The following is an 11614-nucleotide window of genomic DNA, read 5'->3' on the forward strand; positions in this document are numbered from 1 at the left end:
AAACTATAGTCCGCCCCTCCAACGGTCTAAGGGACAGTGAGCTGGCCCCCTGTTTTAAAAGTTTGAGGACCCCTGGACTAGGTCCTGTGATTTTTTTCTTCTCCAATGTGTGGCACTTATTACAGTGCCAAGCATCATAATAGGTATCCACTATACTTGATGGATGATTGAACTGAGACTTGTTCAGTTAACTCAAAGATCCTAATCAAAGCAGCATGTTCTCAGCTGGCTTGCAACCCTGCAAGAGTTTGTCAAAGCTGCAAGTATGGGAGGGTTTCAGGAATCAATCTGATTTACTTTCTCAGTTCAAAAACTAGAGCAAACATTCAGGCAACAGTGTGTGAAGTGTTGAACAATGTCTCTCAAGCTAGTGCTTTTCAAACTATGAGTCATTAAATACATATTGTGGATTACGATCATTTAAAAAGTGAAAACGTAGGAGCAGAAAATCAAACACTGCATGCTTTCACTTATAAATGGGAACTAAACTAAAACTCTGCTAAGGCATAGAGAATGGTATAATGGACATCGGAGATTCAGAAGGAGAAGAGTGGAAAGGTGGGAGGAAGGATGAAATATCACCTATCAGGTACAATATGCACAGGTGGAGTGGTGGTAGGTACACTTAAAGCCCAGATTTCTTTGCCACTATACTATGTAACCATGTAACCAAAACTATTTGTATCCGCTAAAGCTATTGAAGTAAGGAGAAAAAGGTGGCTGGAAGTGGTGGCTCACGCCTGTAATACCAGCACTTTGGGAGGCTGACAAGGGAGGATCACTTGAGGCCAGGAGTTTGACACCAGCCTGGGCAACATAGTGAGACCCCCCCACTTCTAAAAAATTAAAATTAAAAAGGCAATTAATAAATATATTAAAAAACGAAAATAGGCTTAACTATATCAAAATGACGCTTACAAAGCAGAGACAAACGGCCTTTCATCTGCCTTTTGTTTCAAAGTTTTTATGTGCAGATTGGGTCAAGACGTAAAAGTGACTCAGGCATACGAGTTTTTCTTCCCAGGCTCTGAGATGTGGAGACTGCCAGGGTGATCCCTTAGGGTGAGGACTTCGGGCGAGGTGCAGAGTAGAGGCGTGGGAGAAGCACCGCCCAGAGACCCATTCAAGGCACGCGCCCAAAATGGCGAGAGCCGATTGGCTAAACCAAGAAGGCTCCTCCCACAGCCTCGCTGGCCAATGACCGTGTGGCAGAGGCCGGTGGAGTGGGGCGTCCCTCTTGGGCTCGGACCTGCGGCTGCGCAGACCTCGGTACGCGCGCGGGGCTGATGGCGCGGCCCAGGGGGCGGAGCCGAGTCCGGCCGCCGCGGGCAACCTGTTCTTGGAGGCATGTCTGGGCCCGAAGCGGGAGCCGCCGCCGCCACCTGGTTGTCGCTTCTCGGCGCAGCTCCGGAGCGCCCCAGGCCCCGGAGAGGAGGCTGGCGGAGGAGCAGCCGCGGAGAGGCCGCGAGTGGGGCAGGGACGGCTGGAGAGGCCGGTCTAGCCCTCCGGAGGACGGCCGCTGGTCGCCAGGAACCGCCGCTCTGCCTCTGGCTGAAGAACCGCCTGGTCAGCTCGGTGATTCTCATGAGGACGGTGTCTTGGGCTGGGGTGGCGGAGGGTGGGGTGGTGGAGGAGGGTGGGGGGCTCCCTCTAGCTGCCTGACTGGGGGTGGGGCTGGGGAGTGGGGGCTCCCTCTCGCTGCCTCACCTTCACCCCAGCCTATTTCTTAGACGTTCAGGAGCTAGAATACTGCCATTTAATTCACCGCTCGATATTTTATAGAGAGGATATGTTGGGAGAGAAGGCTTGAGAAGTCGTAGGACGCGGAGGAATCCTTTCTTTTTAGTCCTACTTATTTTATTTTTTATTTTAGAGACGTGGGGTACAAGTCAGGATTCAATCCAGAAGTGGTCCACGTGCAGCTAAAGTTTGGGTGCCCATTGGTTGTCACTTCACCTGGTTTAGGATCAGGCACCCTTATCGATGTCGTGTGTACCCCTCCCCCCACTCTCCTGGCCATGTCCCGCTACTGCCAATGCCTTTTTTTTTTAGTGTTGCGGTGGGTGTTCGTGGTCCACTTATGAGTGAGACCACGTGGTATTCAGTTCTTTGTTTCTGTGATAGATCACTGAGTATGACAGACTCTAAATCCATCCAGGTTGCCGGGAAGTCCATGATTTTGTCCTTTATGGCTACATAATTTTCCATCGTGTTTATGTACCACTTTTTTTTTTATCCAGTCCACTTTCGATGGGCAGCAGGATTGGGTCCATGCTTTTGCTATTGTGAATAGTGCTGCAATAACCATGTGCATGCATGCTCAGTCATCTTTTTTATAGAATGATTTTGAGTTTCTCTGGGTATATTCCCAAAAGGGAGATTGGTGGGCCATATGGAAGATCAATTTCTAGATCTTTTAGAAATTGCCACACTGTTTCCTACAGAGGTTGTATTAATTTACACTCCCACCAATAGTGTAGAAGCTTTCCTTTTTCTCTGCATCCACTCCAGAATCTGTTGTTTGTTGAGTTATTAATTATGGCCTTCGTGACTGGAATTAGGTGGAATCTCAGTGTGGTTTTGATTTGTATTTCTTTGATGACTAGTGAGGGTAAGCATTTTTTTCATATATCTCTTGACTGTTCGTATGTCTTCATTTGAGAAGTTCTATTCATGTTTTTTTTCTTTTATTTTTATTATTTTTTTTGAGTAGCAGTTTCACTCTGTTGCCCAGGAGTACACTGTACAGTAGCATGCTCACAGCCACCACAGCCTCGACCTGCTTGACTCAGGTGATGCTTCCACCTCAGTCTTCCAGTTAGCTGGAACTACAGGCACGTGCTACCATGCCCAGATTTTTTTTTTAATTGTAGAGATGAGGTCTAACCCAGTTGCCCATGTTGGTCTCAAACACCTGGACTCAGGCAATCCTCTCACCTCTGCCTCCCAAAGTGCTGGGATTACAGACATGAGCCACCATGCCTAGCCTCTTGCCCACTTTTTAATGGGGCTTTTTCTTTTGTTTTGTTTTGTTTCCTTTCTGTGTGTTTGAGTTCCTTGTAATCCTGAATGTTAGGCCTTTGTCAGATATGCAGTTGAGACAGTTGCATTTTTATATACTAACAGTAAATAGACCAAAATAATCCTCAGCAAAAGAAACAACGTAGGTGGTATCACACTTCTAGACTTTAAACTTTATTATAAAGCTACAGTAATTAAAACAACCTGGCATTGTTTCAAGAACAGGCATATAGACCAATGGAACAGGTTAGAAATTCCAGAAGCAAAACCTCCATTTTTTAACCAACTCATCTTCAACAAAGCCTCCAGCAAAAACCACTGGGGAGAGGGGAACCTATTCAGTAAATGATGCTGGGAAAACTGGCTGACCACATGCAGAAGAATGAAACAGGATCCCTACCTATCACCATACACAAATATTAACTCTGAATGGGTCAAAGACCTAAAGATAAAACCTCAAACTATAAGAACCTTAGAAAATGCAGGAGACACCCTTATGGAGATTGGAATGGGCAACTAATTCCTGATCATAACCCCAGAGCCTATGACATAAGAGATAAGGTAGACAAATGGGATCTTATCAAACTGAAAAGCTTTTGCAAAGCAAAAGAAACTATCAAGAGAGTGGGGCGACAGCCCACAGAATGAGGAGGAACTCTTTTTAAAAAAATCAGATCTTTTGACAGACAGCATACTCCAAAATGTAAAAAACAAAACTGTTAAATCAATCTACTTCTATAAGCACTATTTAAAGCCATTAGTCTAAACTCTGTAGGGCTGCACAGAGCACCAACCTTTTCTTGCTTTTAGTTTCTTTAACTTTACACTGGATCTTGTACCTGCTAAAAACAGGGTCTTTCTCTTAGTACATCTTGAATCTTACAAATTCACTTCTGAATTTTTTTGGAAAGCCTATTTAAAATGATTAGAATGATCACCACATTTCTTGCCATGAAAGACTGAGGTTTGCCAGTTATGGTGACTCATGCCTGTGTAATCCCATCATTTTGGGAGACCAAGGTGAGGGGATTGCTTGAGCCCAGGAGTTCAAGACCAGTGACAATTAATCTATATTTTAAAATATAAAAATAAACAGCTTAGGCCAAGCTCGGTGACTCAGTCTGTAATCCTAGCACTTTGGGAGGCCAAGGCCAGTGGATTGCCTGTGCCTGCAGGTTCAAGACCAGCCCAGGTAACTTGGTGAGAACTCATCTCTACAATAAATCAAAAATTAGCTGGTGTGATAGTGCACACCTATAGCTCCAGCTACATGGAAGGCTGAGGTGGAAGGATTTTGCCTGAGCCCAGCTGGTCTGTGCTGGGGTGGTCATGAGTGTCCATGCCACTGCACTCCAGCCTGGGCGAAACTACAACCCCCCAAAAGGAAAACAGCTTAAATGACCGCATTTTGCCCATTAGGTGTTAGAGTTAATATTTTACCTTTTTAAAAGACTTATTCTGAGGAAATGAACAGATGCAAGGGTGCCGTAAAACAGTGCCTCATAAGGTTCATTGCTGTGCTAGCCAGAGATTCATTGGCCCCTCAGGAGGCTGAGAATCCAGAAATCTGATGAAAGGTTAAAGGTTTGAAATGAAAATCATTTGAGCTGTTAGCACGAGCAGCTTTAAAACAATGCTCCAGAGCACTCACTTGATGCTGCCTCTGGATGCCATGTTTTTATGAAGTAAAATGAATTTGCCCTTTTAATGGTATGAAATGGTATTGTTACCCTTAAGCACAATGTTGTACCCCAGATCTCTAGAACTTTCAGGACTGAGACGCTGTACCCACTGAACAACTTCCCATTTCTCCCCACCTCACCTCAGGCAACCACCATTTACACTGTTGGAGTTTGATTGCTTTAGGAAACAGTAGAAACAGAGTAGGCTGGGTGGAGTGGCTGCCTGTAATCCCAGCACTTTGGAAGACCGAGGAGAGAGGACTGCCTGAGCCCGGGTGTTTGAGACTAAGCCTGTGCAACTTGGTGAGACCTCATCTCTACAATAAATCCAAAAATAGACTGGGCTTGGTGGCATGTATCTGTAGTTCCAGCTAATTGGAAGGCTGAAGTGGAAGGATCCACTGAGCCCAGCAGGTCAAGCCTGCAGTGGCCATGAGCATGCCACTGCACTCTAGCCTGGGCGAAAAGGGTGAGTCTTCAGCTCAAAAAAAAAAAAAAGGAGTAGAGTAGTCAGCCCGGTGTGGTACCTCAAGCCTGTAATCCCAGCACTTTGGGAAGCCGAGCTGAAGGGATTGCCTGAGCCCACAAGTTCAAGAACAGCCTGGGCAACTTGGCAAGACTTTATCTCTACAACTCAAAAAATTAGCCCAGCAGGATAGTGTGTGGCTGTAGTTCCAGCTACTTAGGAGGCTGAGGTGGAAGAATTGCCTGAGCCCAGCAGGTCAACACTGGGGTGGCTCTGAGAAGCTACTGCACTCCAGCCTGGGCAATGGAGTGAGACTCCAACTCAGAAAAAAAAGTAGAGTAGTCAAATAGCAGTTGACTTTTTCAAGTTAGAGTCTCACTCTGTTACCTAGGCTGGAGCCTTGACCTGCTGGGCTCAGGCGCTCCTTCCACCTCAGCCTCCTAGGTATCTGGAACTGCAGTGCGTGCTATCACATCCAGCTAATTTTCTGATTTATTGTAGAGACAAGGTCTTGACAAGTTGTTCAGGCTGGTCTCAAACCCATGGGCACAGGCAGTCCTCTCACCTCTGCCTTCCAAAGTGCTAGGATTACAGGCATGAGCCGCCGTGCCTTGCTTGTCCTAGTTTTCTAAGGCTTAATATTCCATCGGGATGTATATTGTACGAAAAAGAATGATTTATTTTCACAGTAAGACACAAGGTGTATGTAACTGCTTTTGACTGAGTCACTTCTACTTCTTGTTCTCTTTTTATAGACTTTGACTTTGGTGGGCTTTTTCATTTAAACTTCAATGGGAACCAATCAGAACGAAATCTTGAAAGCCCGTTGGCAAATAGCACATGTGCATGAAATGAGTTTGTCACACCTATGTTAATGAACTAACCAGGTAACCCAGTCAATGTATAACATGGAGGCAAAGTCAGGGAAAGTATGATGTAACCTCTGGAAGTACCCAGCCTATGGGGAATCGGCAGGGCTTTGCATTTTAGGGCTTAAATACTCTGACTGTAACTGCTTAGGTGTGCCTGCTCATCTGAGGGACACTCGTTCTTTCAAGAGCGTGATTTTAAAAAGCTGCTTCACTCTTCTGATCGCCGAGTCTCCTTGTTGTTTTTGGACAACCCAGTCTGGAGATGGGGGTGTCTCCCAGGACCCCCATTTCTTGCATATATGCCTCAATGTTTATCCATGTATCATTTGGACCGGTGGTGGACTGCTTCCCCTGTGAGATTATTGAAGAGTGCACCTGTGAGCATGGGCTATCAGAGATCTCTGAGAGGCCCTACTTTCCCCTTTAGGATGTAGACTTTGAGGTCAGACTGCAGGGTGACGTGGTTGTTCTGTTTTTAATTTTTTGAGGAAGCTTTATGTTTCCCATAGTGACAGCACCATTTGGCAATCCCACCAAGAGATCACAAGGGTTCCAGTTTCTCCACAGCCTCACCAACACTTGTGAAGCAGTTCAGGGTTGTGAGTTAACCCAGAATCCCAAGGCTCCACATATCTGGGAAAGGAGCCCCCTTCCTCCCCTCACCAAAATTTGGGATGGAAACCTCTCACTTCCCTCTTGCCAAAGAGAAAGTGATTATTGGACCCTAGGAGCTTTGAGTGGTGTAGGGAAGAATTTGAGAAGGTTCTTTTTAGGAAACTAGGTAACTCTCCTTTAATGATTTCAGTTTATAATCTATATTCCTTTATTTTTACAAACAGGTCATGGTGGATCAAAAATAAAAGATATCCAAAGTACAACAAACACCAGAATCCAGGTAAGTCCTCTGTTCTTAAGCCCTGAATGAGCATAGCATGTTTCTAGGGGAGTGCCTAACTTGTTTCTGCTCCTGTATTACCACACTGTTGTAATTAGGCAAGCTGCCAACACTTTTCCTACTGCCCTTCTCAAGAACCCTCCTGAGGGTTCCTGGTGTAGATTTTGTGATTTTTTTTTTTGAATGGAAATTTCACTCTTGTCACCCAGGCTGGAGTGTAGTGGCAAGGTCCCAGCTCAACACAGCCTTGACCTTCTGGGTTCAAGTGATCCTCCTTTCCCAGTCTCCCAAGTAGCTGGGAATAAATGTGCATGCCGCCATGCCCAGCTAATTTTCTGATTTCATTGTTGAGATGAGATCTCGCTATATTGTCCAGGCTGGTCTCAAACTCTGGCCTCAAGCAGTTCTCCTTCCTCCACTTCCCCAAGTGCTGGAATTACAGGTGTGAGCCATCACGACTGGCCTGGGGGGTTTTGTGACTCTTGGAGGCGAAAATTTTTAGTGATAATCTCCATAAGAGTAAGACCTCTGGAATATTTATCATGTCCCAAATGACTCCCAGAATCCCTTTCCTCCCACTTTGACTGGCTTCTGTGTTCTGAACAAGCAATGGCATCACTCCCTGAGTTCTCAAGCCAGAAATCACAGATTTCCTCAGCACTTCCTCCGCTCACCCCATCCAGTAGCATCTTGTCTGTTTCTTGTACTTCTCAGGGGGCACACCATCATTTGCATTCTCCCCTCACTGTGCCTTCTGCTTCTTTTTTCTTATCTTTCTAATTGACCTTTCTCATTGCCCAGACTGGTCTTGAACTCCTGGCCTCAAGTGGTCTTTCTGCCTTGGTCTCCCAAAGTGCTGGGATTAAAGGTGTGAGCTACTGCACCTGGCCTGTACATCTTATTTGCATTCTTTTTGTCCTCTCTAGCCATTCTTGCAGAATTATGTGTGATGTCCTTTCCATGTATAAAAAACTGTCACAGTGTCTCAGGAACTTAAATCCAGATTCTACCTTGACTGACTTGATCTGACCTGTTTACACTCTCCAATCTCCTCTCTCCAGACTCTCTTGAGTGCTCCTCTCCCTCTTGACACACTCAGCTACCATAGCTATCTCCTAATAGATAATTCTTACTCATTTTTCAGGTAAGCTTAGTTACCACTTCCTTGGGGGAAGTCCAAGACCTCCCCCATTCTGTGTGGGTGTCTCTTTTCCTTCCCCTCAGCATCTCCTAGCTGTCTGATGTCAGCACTTTCACAGAGTTGCACGTGCTGTACACCCTGGAGATAACTCAATGTATAGTAGTTTCTGGACAAACATTGAATTAGTACAGGTATCTGAAACGATGCATGTTTGAAGGTGTTATTTGTAGCTTCTAGCAACAAAATGTCACATCAGCCTTATAAACTTACCTCCATAACAGTATACTTGTGTAAGTATAGACTGTTGTCCAGTTAAACATGAGTAATCTGGGTTCAGCAAACTCTACACAGCACATAGGCTGATCCTCCTCAGCTCCACAATACTGTAAGATTAGCCAAATAAATTTTTGTTTTACAGGTACGAGAACTGATTCAAAATATCACCTGTCAGATTAATGTGATAATTTTTCACCTACATTATTTTCTGATTTTATTCCCTAGCTGTCACTTGTTTAACTTATAATGTCCTGCTCCTCCTAGATAGGTTGGATAAGCCAGGAGGTAAATCTCAGAGGGGATATAAGTTGAATTCCCCTCATTAGAAATTTACATGTTGAACATCTTATACTTTTATGCTTTTTGCAGTTGAGTAATTGCTTGTGGGTATAAGGGAACGTAAGTCTCACCTATTTTTCCCCTTGTATCTAGATAATAAAAGGTCATCCACTAACACTAGTCAAAATTTTTGGCAACAAGGCAGTGCCAACAAATGCAAAAGCAGTGATAGATAATTTTGTTAAAAAACAAGAAGATGATAATTCAGAATGTGGAATTGGTGAGTAATTTGCCCACTACAGCCCTTGAGTTTTTTTTTTCCTCTGCATGTGGTCAGCCAGTTTTCCCACCACCATTTACTGAAGATGTTAAAAATTTCATTCCATGTTTTAAGCCATTATACCTGATTTCCTTTTCTGATACAAAGCGTTTCATTGCCAGCAATCTTGTCTGAAATATTTCTTTGCTATTAACGCCCATAATATTTGTTTTTCCTTAAGTTAAAACTGCTTAATCTCTGTGATTAAGCCTAGCCATCTTACTTTTTAGCCAAAAGTAGTAAGTAAAAATGACAGCATTTTAATATACCTAACTTTATTAATAAAGGTAGAGTAAGGAGAGGTCCTGGGCTTCTGAGTATAGACTTTCGCCAGATCCACGCCTGATGTTGAAAACTGCTTAAATATTTAATTCAGTAATTTTTAAATCTCAGATGTGGTTGGCATAGAGACAAAACCACTGAACATATCTACACAACTTGGTAGTAGAACAGAGACTTAGGTTCAGAAGACAGTATTGCCTCTTAATGTTTTCTGGGAGAAAACTTGACTTGGGCCCATTACATAATTTGTTAGCCTGGGATCATATCTGCCTCCCAGCAGCACTGTAAAGACTAAGCAATGTGTGTGACAGTATTTTAGCATCACACTCGACTCTGCTACTTTCCTTCCCTTCTCCAATAAATCAGACTTCTCATAAGTTGTTAAATGATGACAAAAACACTGACTAGATTGTCATGGTAATGTACTGTGAAAACTTCAGATGTTATATTTCAAGCATTATTGTCTGGTTATTAAAAAACAGAAAAAACTAACCTGATAAAAAATACTTTTGACATTTGTTGAGTTCCAGCCGTCTGTTAGAAAAGGTCAAAGCGCTGATGACATCATTGTTGCAGGAGATCGGACATTGATAGATTGGGATCAAATTAGAGAGGAAGGTTCAAAATGGCCAAAGAAAAAATGGGTAGGTCAGTGTTGCATTGAAACATGTATTGTTTCTTTTAACTACAGTTTTTATCATCTGTAACATGTCTATGCCTTATTTTTAGTAATGAAATCTCTATGAAAAATGATAAAATTTAAAATGCTCCAGTTAATCCCTATGTCATGACTGATTCTATGTCGTCTGCTATGATTTATGCCATTAGTGCGATATTAAATGTTAAACTGATTTATAGCCTGTCTTATTTGAGGTGACTCACTGCAAAAGATTAATAAGATAGAAAATTAAGTCCACGGGGATAGTGTGAAGGGAATAAACATGCAAACCATCAGTAAACATTGTTGCTGTAGAACAGAAACTGATCATCTAGTGTGATAATTGACAAGGGCAAAATAACAAAGGAAAACCTTTCCATTATAAGAAGCATAACAATTCTTAAGAGAGTTGGAGAGTTTTTTAGTTGGGGTCTCACTCTTTTGTCCAAGCTGGAAGACTGGGCATGCTCACAGCCAATCCTTCTGCCTCAGCCTCCCAAGTAGCAGGGACTACAGACATGTGCCACCAGGCCTGGCAAATTTTTGGATTTGTGTGTGTGTGTGTTTTAGAGACAAGGTCTTGCTGTGTTTCCCAGGCTGGTTGCAAACTCCTGGGTTGATGCAATTCTCCCGCTTTGTTTTCCAAAGTGCTGGGATTATAGGCATGAGCCACCGTGCCCAGCGGTCTTGAATTTTAGAAGTTTCTTACATGGAACTTTACATATGTTGGGTCATCTTTCACTGTTCAGGCATTAGTCATGGCTATCAGAACAAGGCAGCAATATAGCATCTTTTATTTGACAATGAAAAGCTAACACACTAATAATATGTTGCCAGAATATATCGTGATTATTGCCATGGAGGTCTGCACCTCTGCATGTTAAGTTTCCAGTGCTGCCTTGACAATTTGCCTTGCTTGGGAGACTGAGGATGGGAGACCAGAGAAAGGATTTAAGATGAGTTAGGCATTTAAGAAATGAAGCTTCAGAGTGTAGGCCAAGGATGTCAATTTAATTTCTAAAAAGAAATGGGATAGACCTTCAAAGAGAAGACAAAAGCAGTCTAAGCATTATGTTTGAGAGTAGACTCATCAGTTGTGGTGCTTTTATGTCTTGCAAAGCATGCTTTTGTTTTAAACTTGAACACTATAGATCCATTCTGTAATGGGTGGAAAATGTGATTGAAAGACAAACTAGAAAAAGGAGATCTCTTAGAAGGGCAGAAGCCCGGCTGATGACAGGTAATACTGTCTGAAACTGTGTGGTAACTAGGATGTATTTCAATCTAGTTTCTATAGCTGTGACTAAGTGTTAATGAAATGTCAATTTTAATTATCAAAGTGTGAATTTTTCCTTTTGCCCCAGATTTACCACCAATGAAGATATGCATCTGTATTTGTGTCTAATGGAGTAACTGTTGAGCACTGAAAGTTTAGCTAGTGTAACTGAGCAAGTGAACACTTAATTAAATTCCAATAGCCACATGTACCTGGTCCTTGCTGTGGGGAGCAGAGCAGCTTCTCTGTTTCTCCAGTACTTAAGAATTGAGAATGAAATGATGGGATCTACATCTGACAACGTTCTTAAACTCTTCAGTCCTTGTCATCTGAAATGGGAAGGTTTATTTTTTATTTATTTAATTTTATTTATTTATTTTTGAGTTGGAGTCTCACTCTGTCGCCCAGACTGGAGTGCAGTGGCACGTTCCCGGCCTCCGCAGCCTC

At 43.2% G+C, this 11614-nt stretch overlaps 1 pseudogene; it reads left to right on the plus strand.

Annotated features, from left to right (window-relative positions):
- Nucleotides 1-1185: 1185 nt before the first annotated feature.
- Nucleotides 1186-8912, plus strand: LOC103256613 (annotated as a pseudogene).
- Nucleotides 8913-11614: the final 2702 nt, after the last annotated feature.

Source organism: Carlito syrichta, unplaced genomic scaffold, assembly GCF_000164805.1.
Source record: "Carlito syrichta isolate Samal-C Ts95f unplaced genomic scaffold, Tarsius_syrichta-2.0.1 Scaffold290578, whole genome shotgun sequence".
Lineage (NCBI taxonomy): Eukaryota > Metazoa > Chordata > Mammalia > Primates > Tarsiidae > Carlito > Carlito syrichta.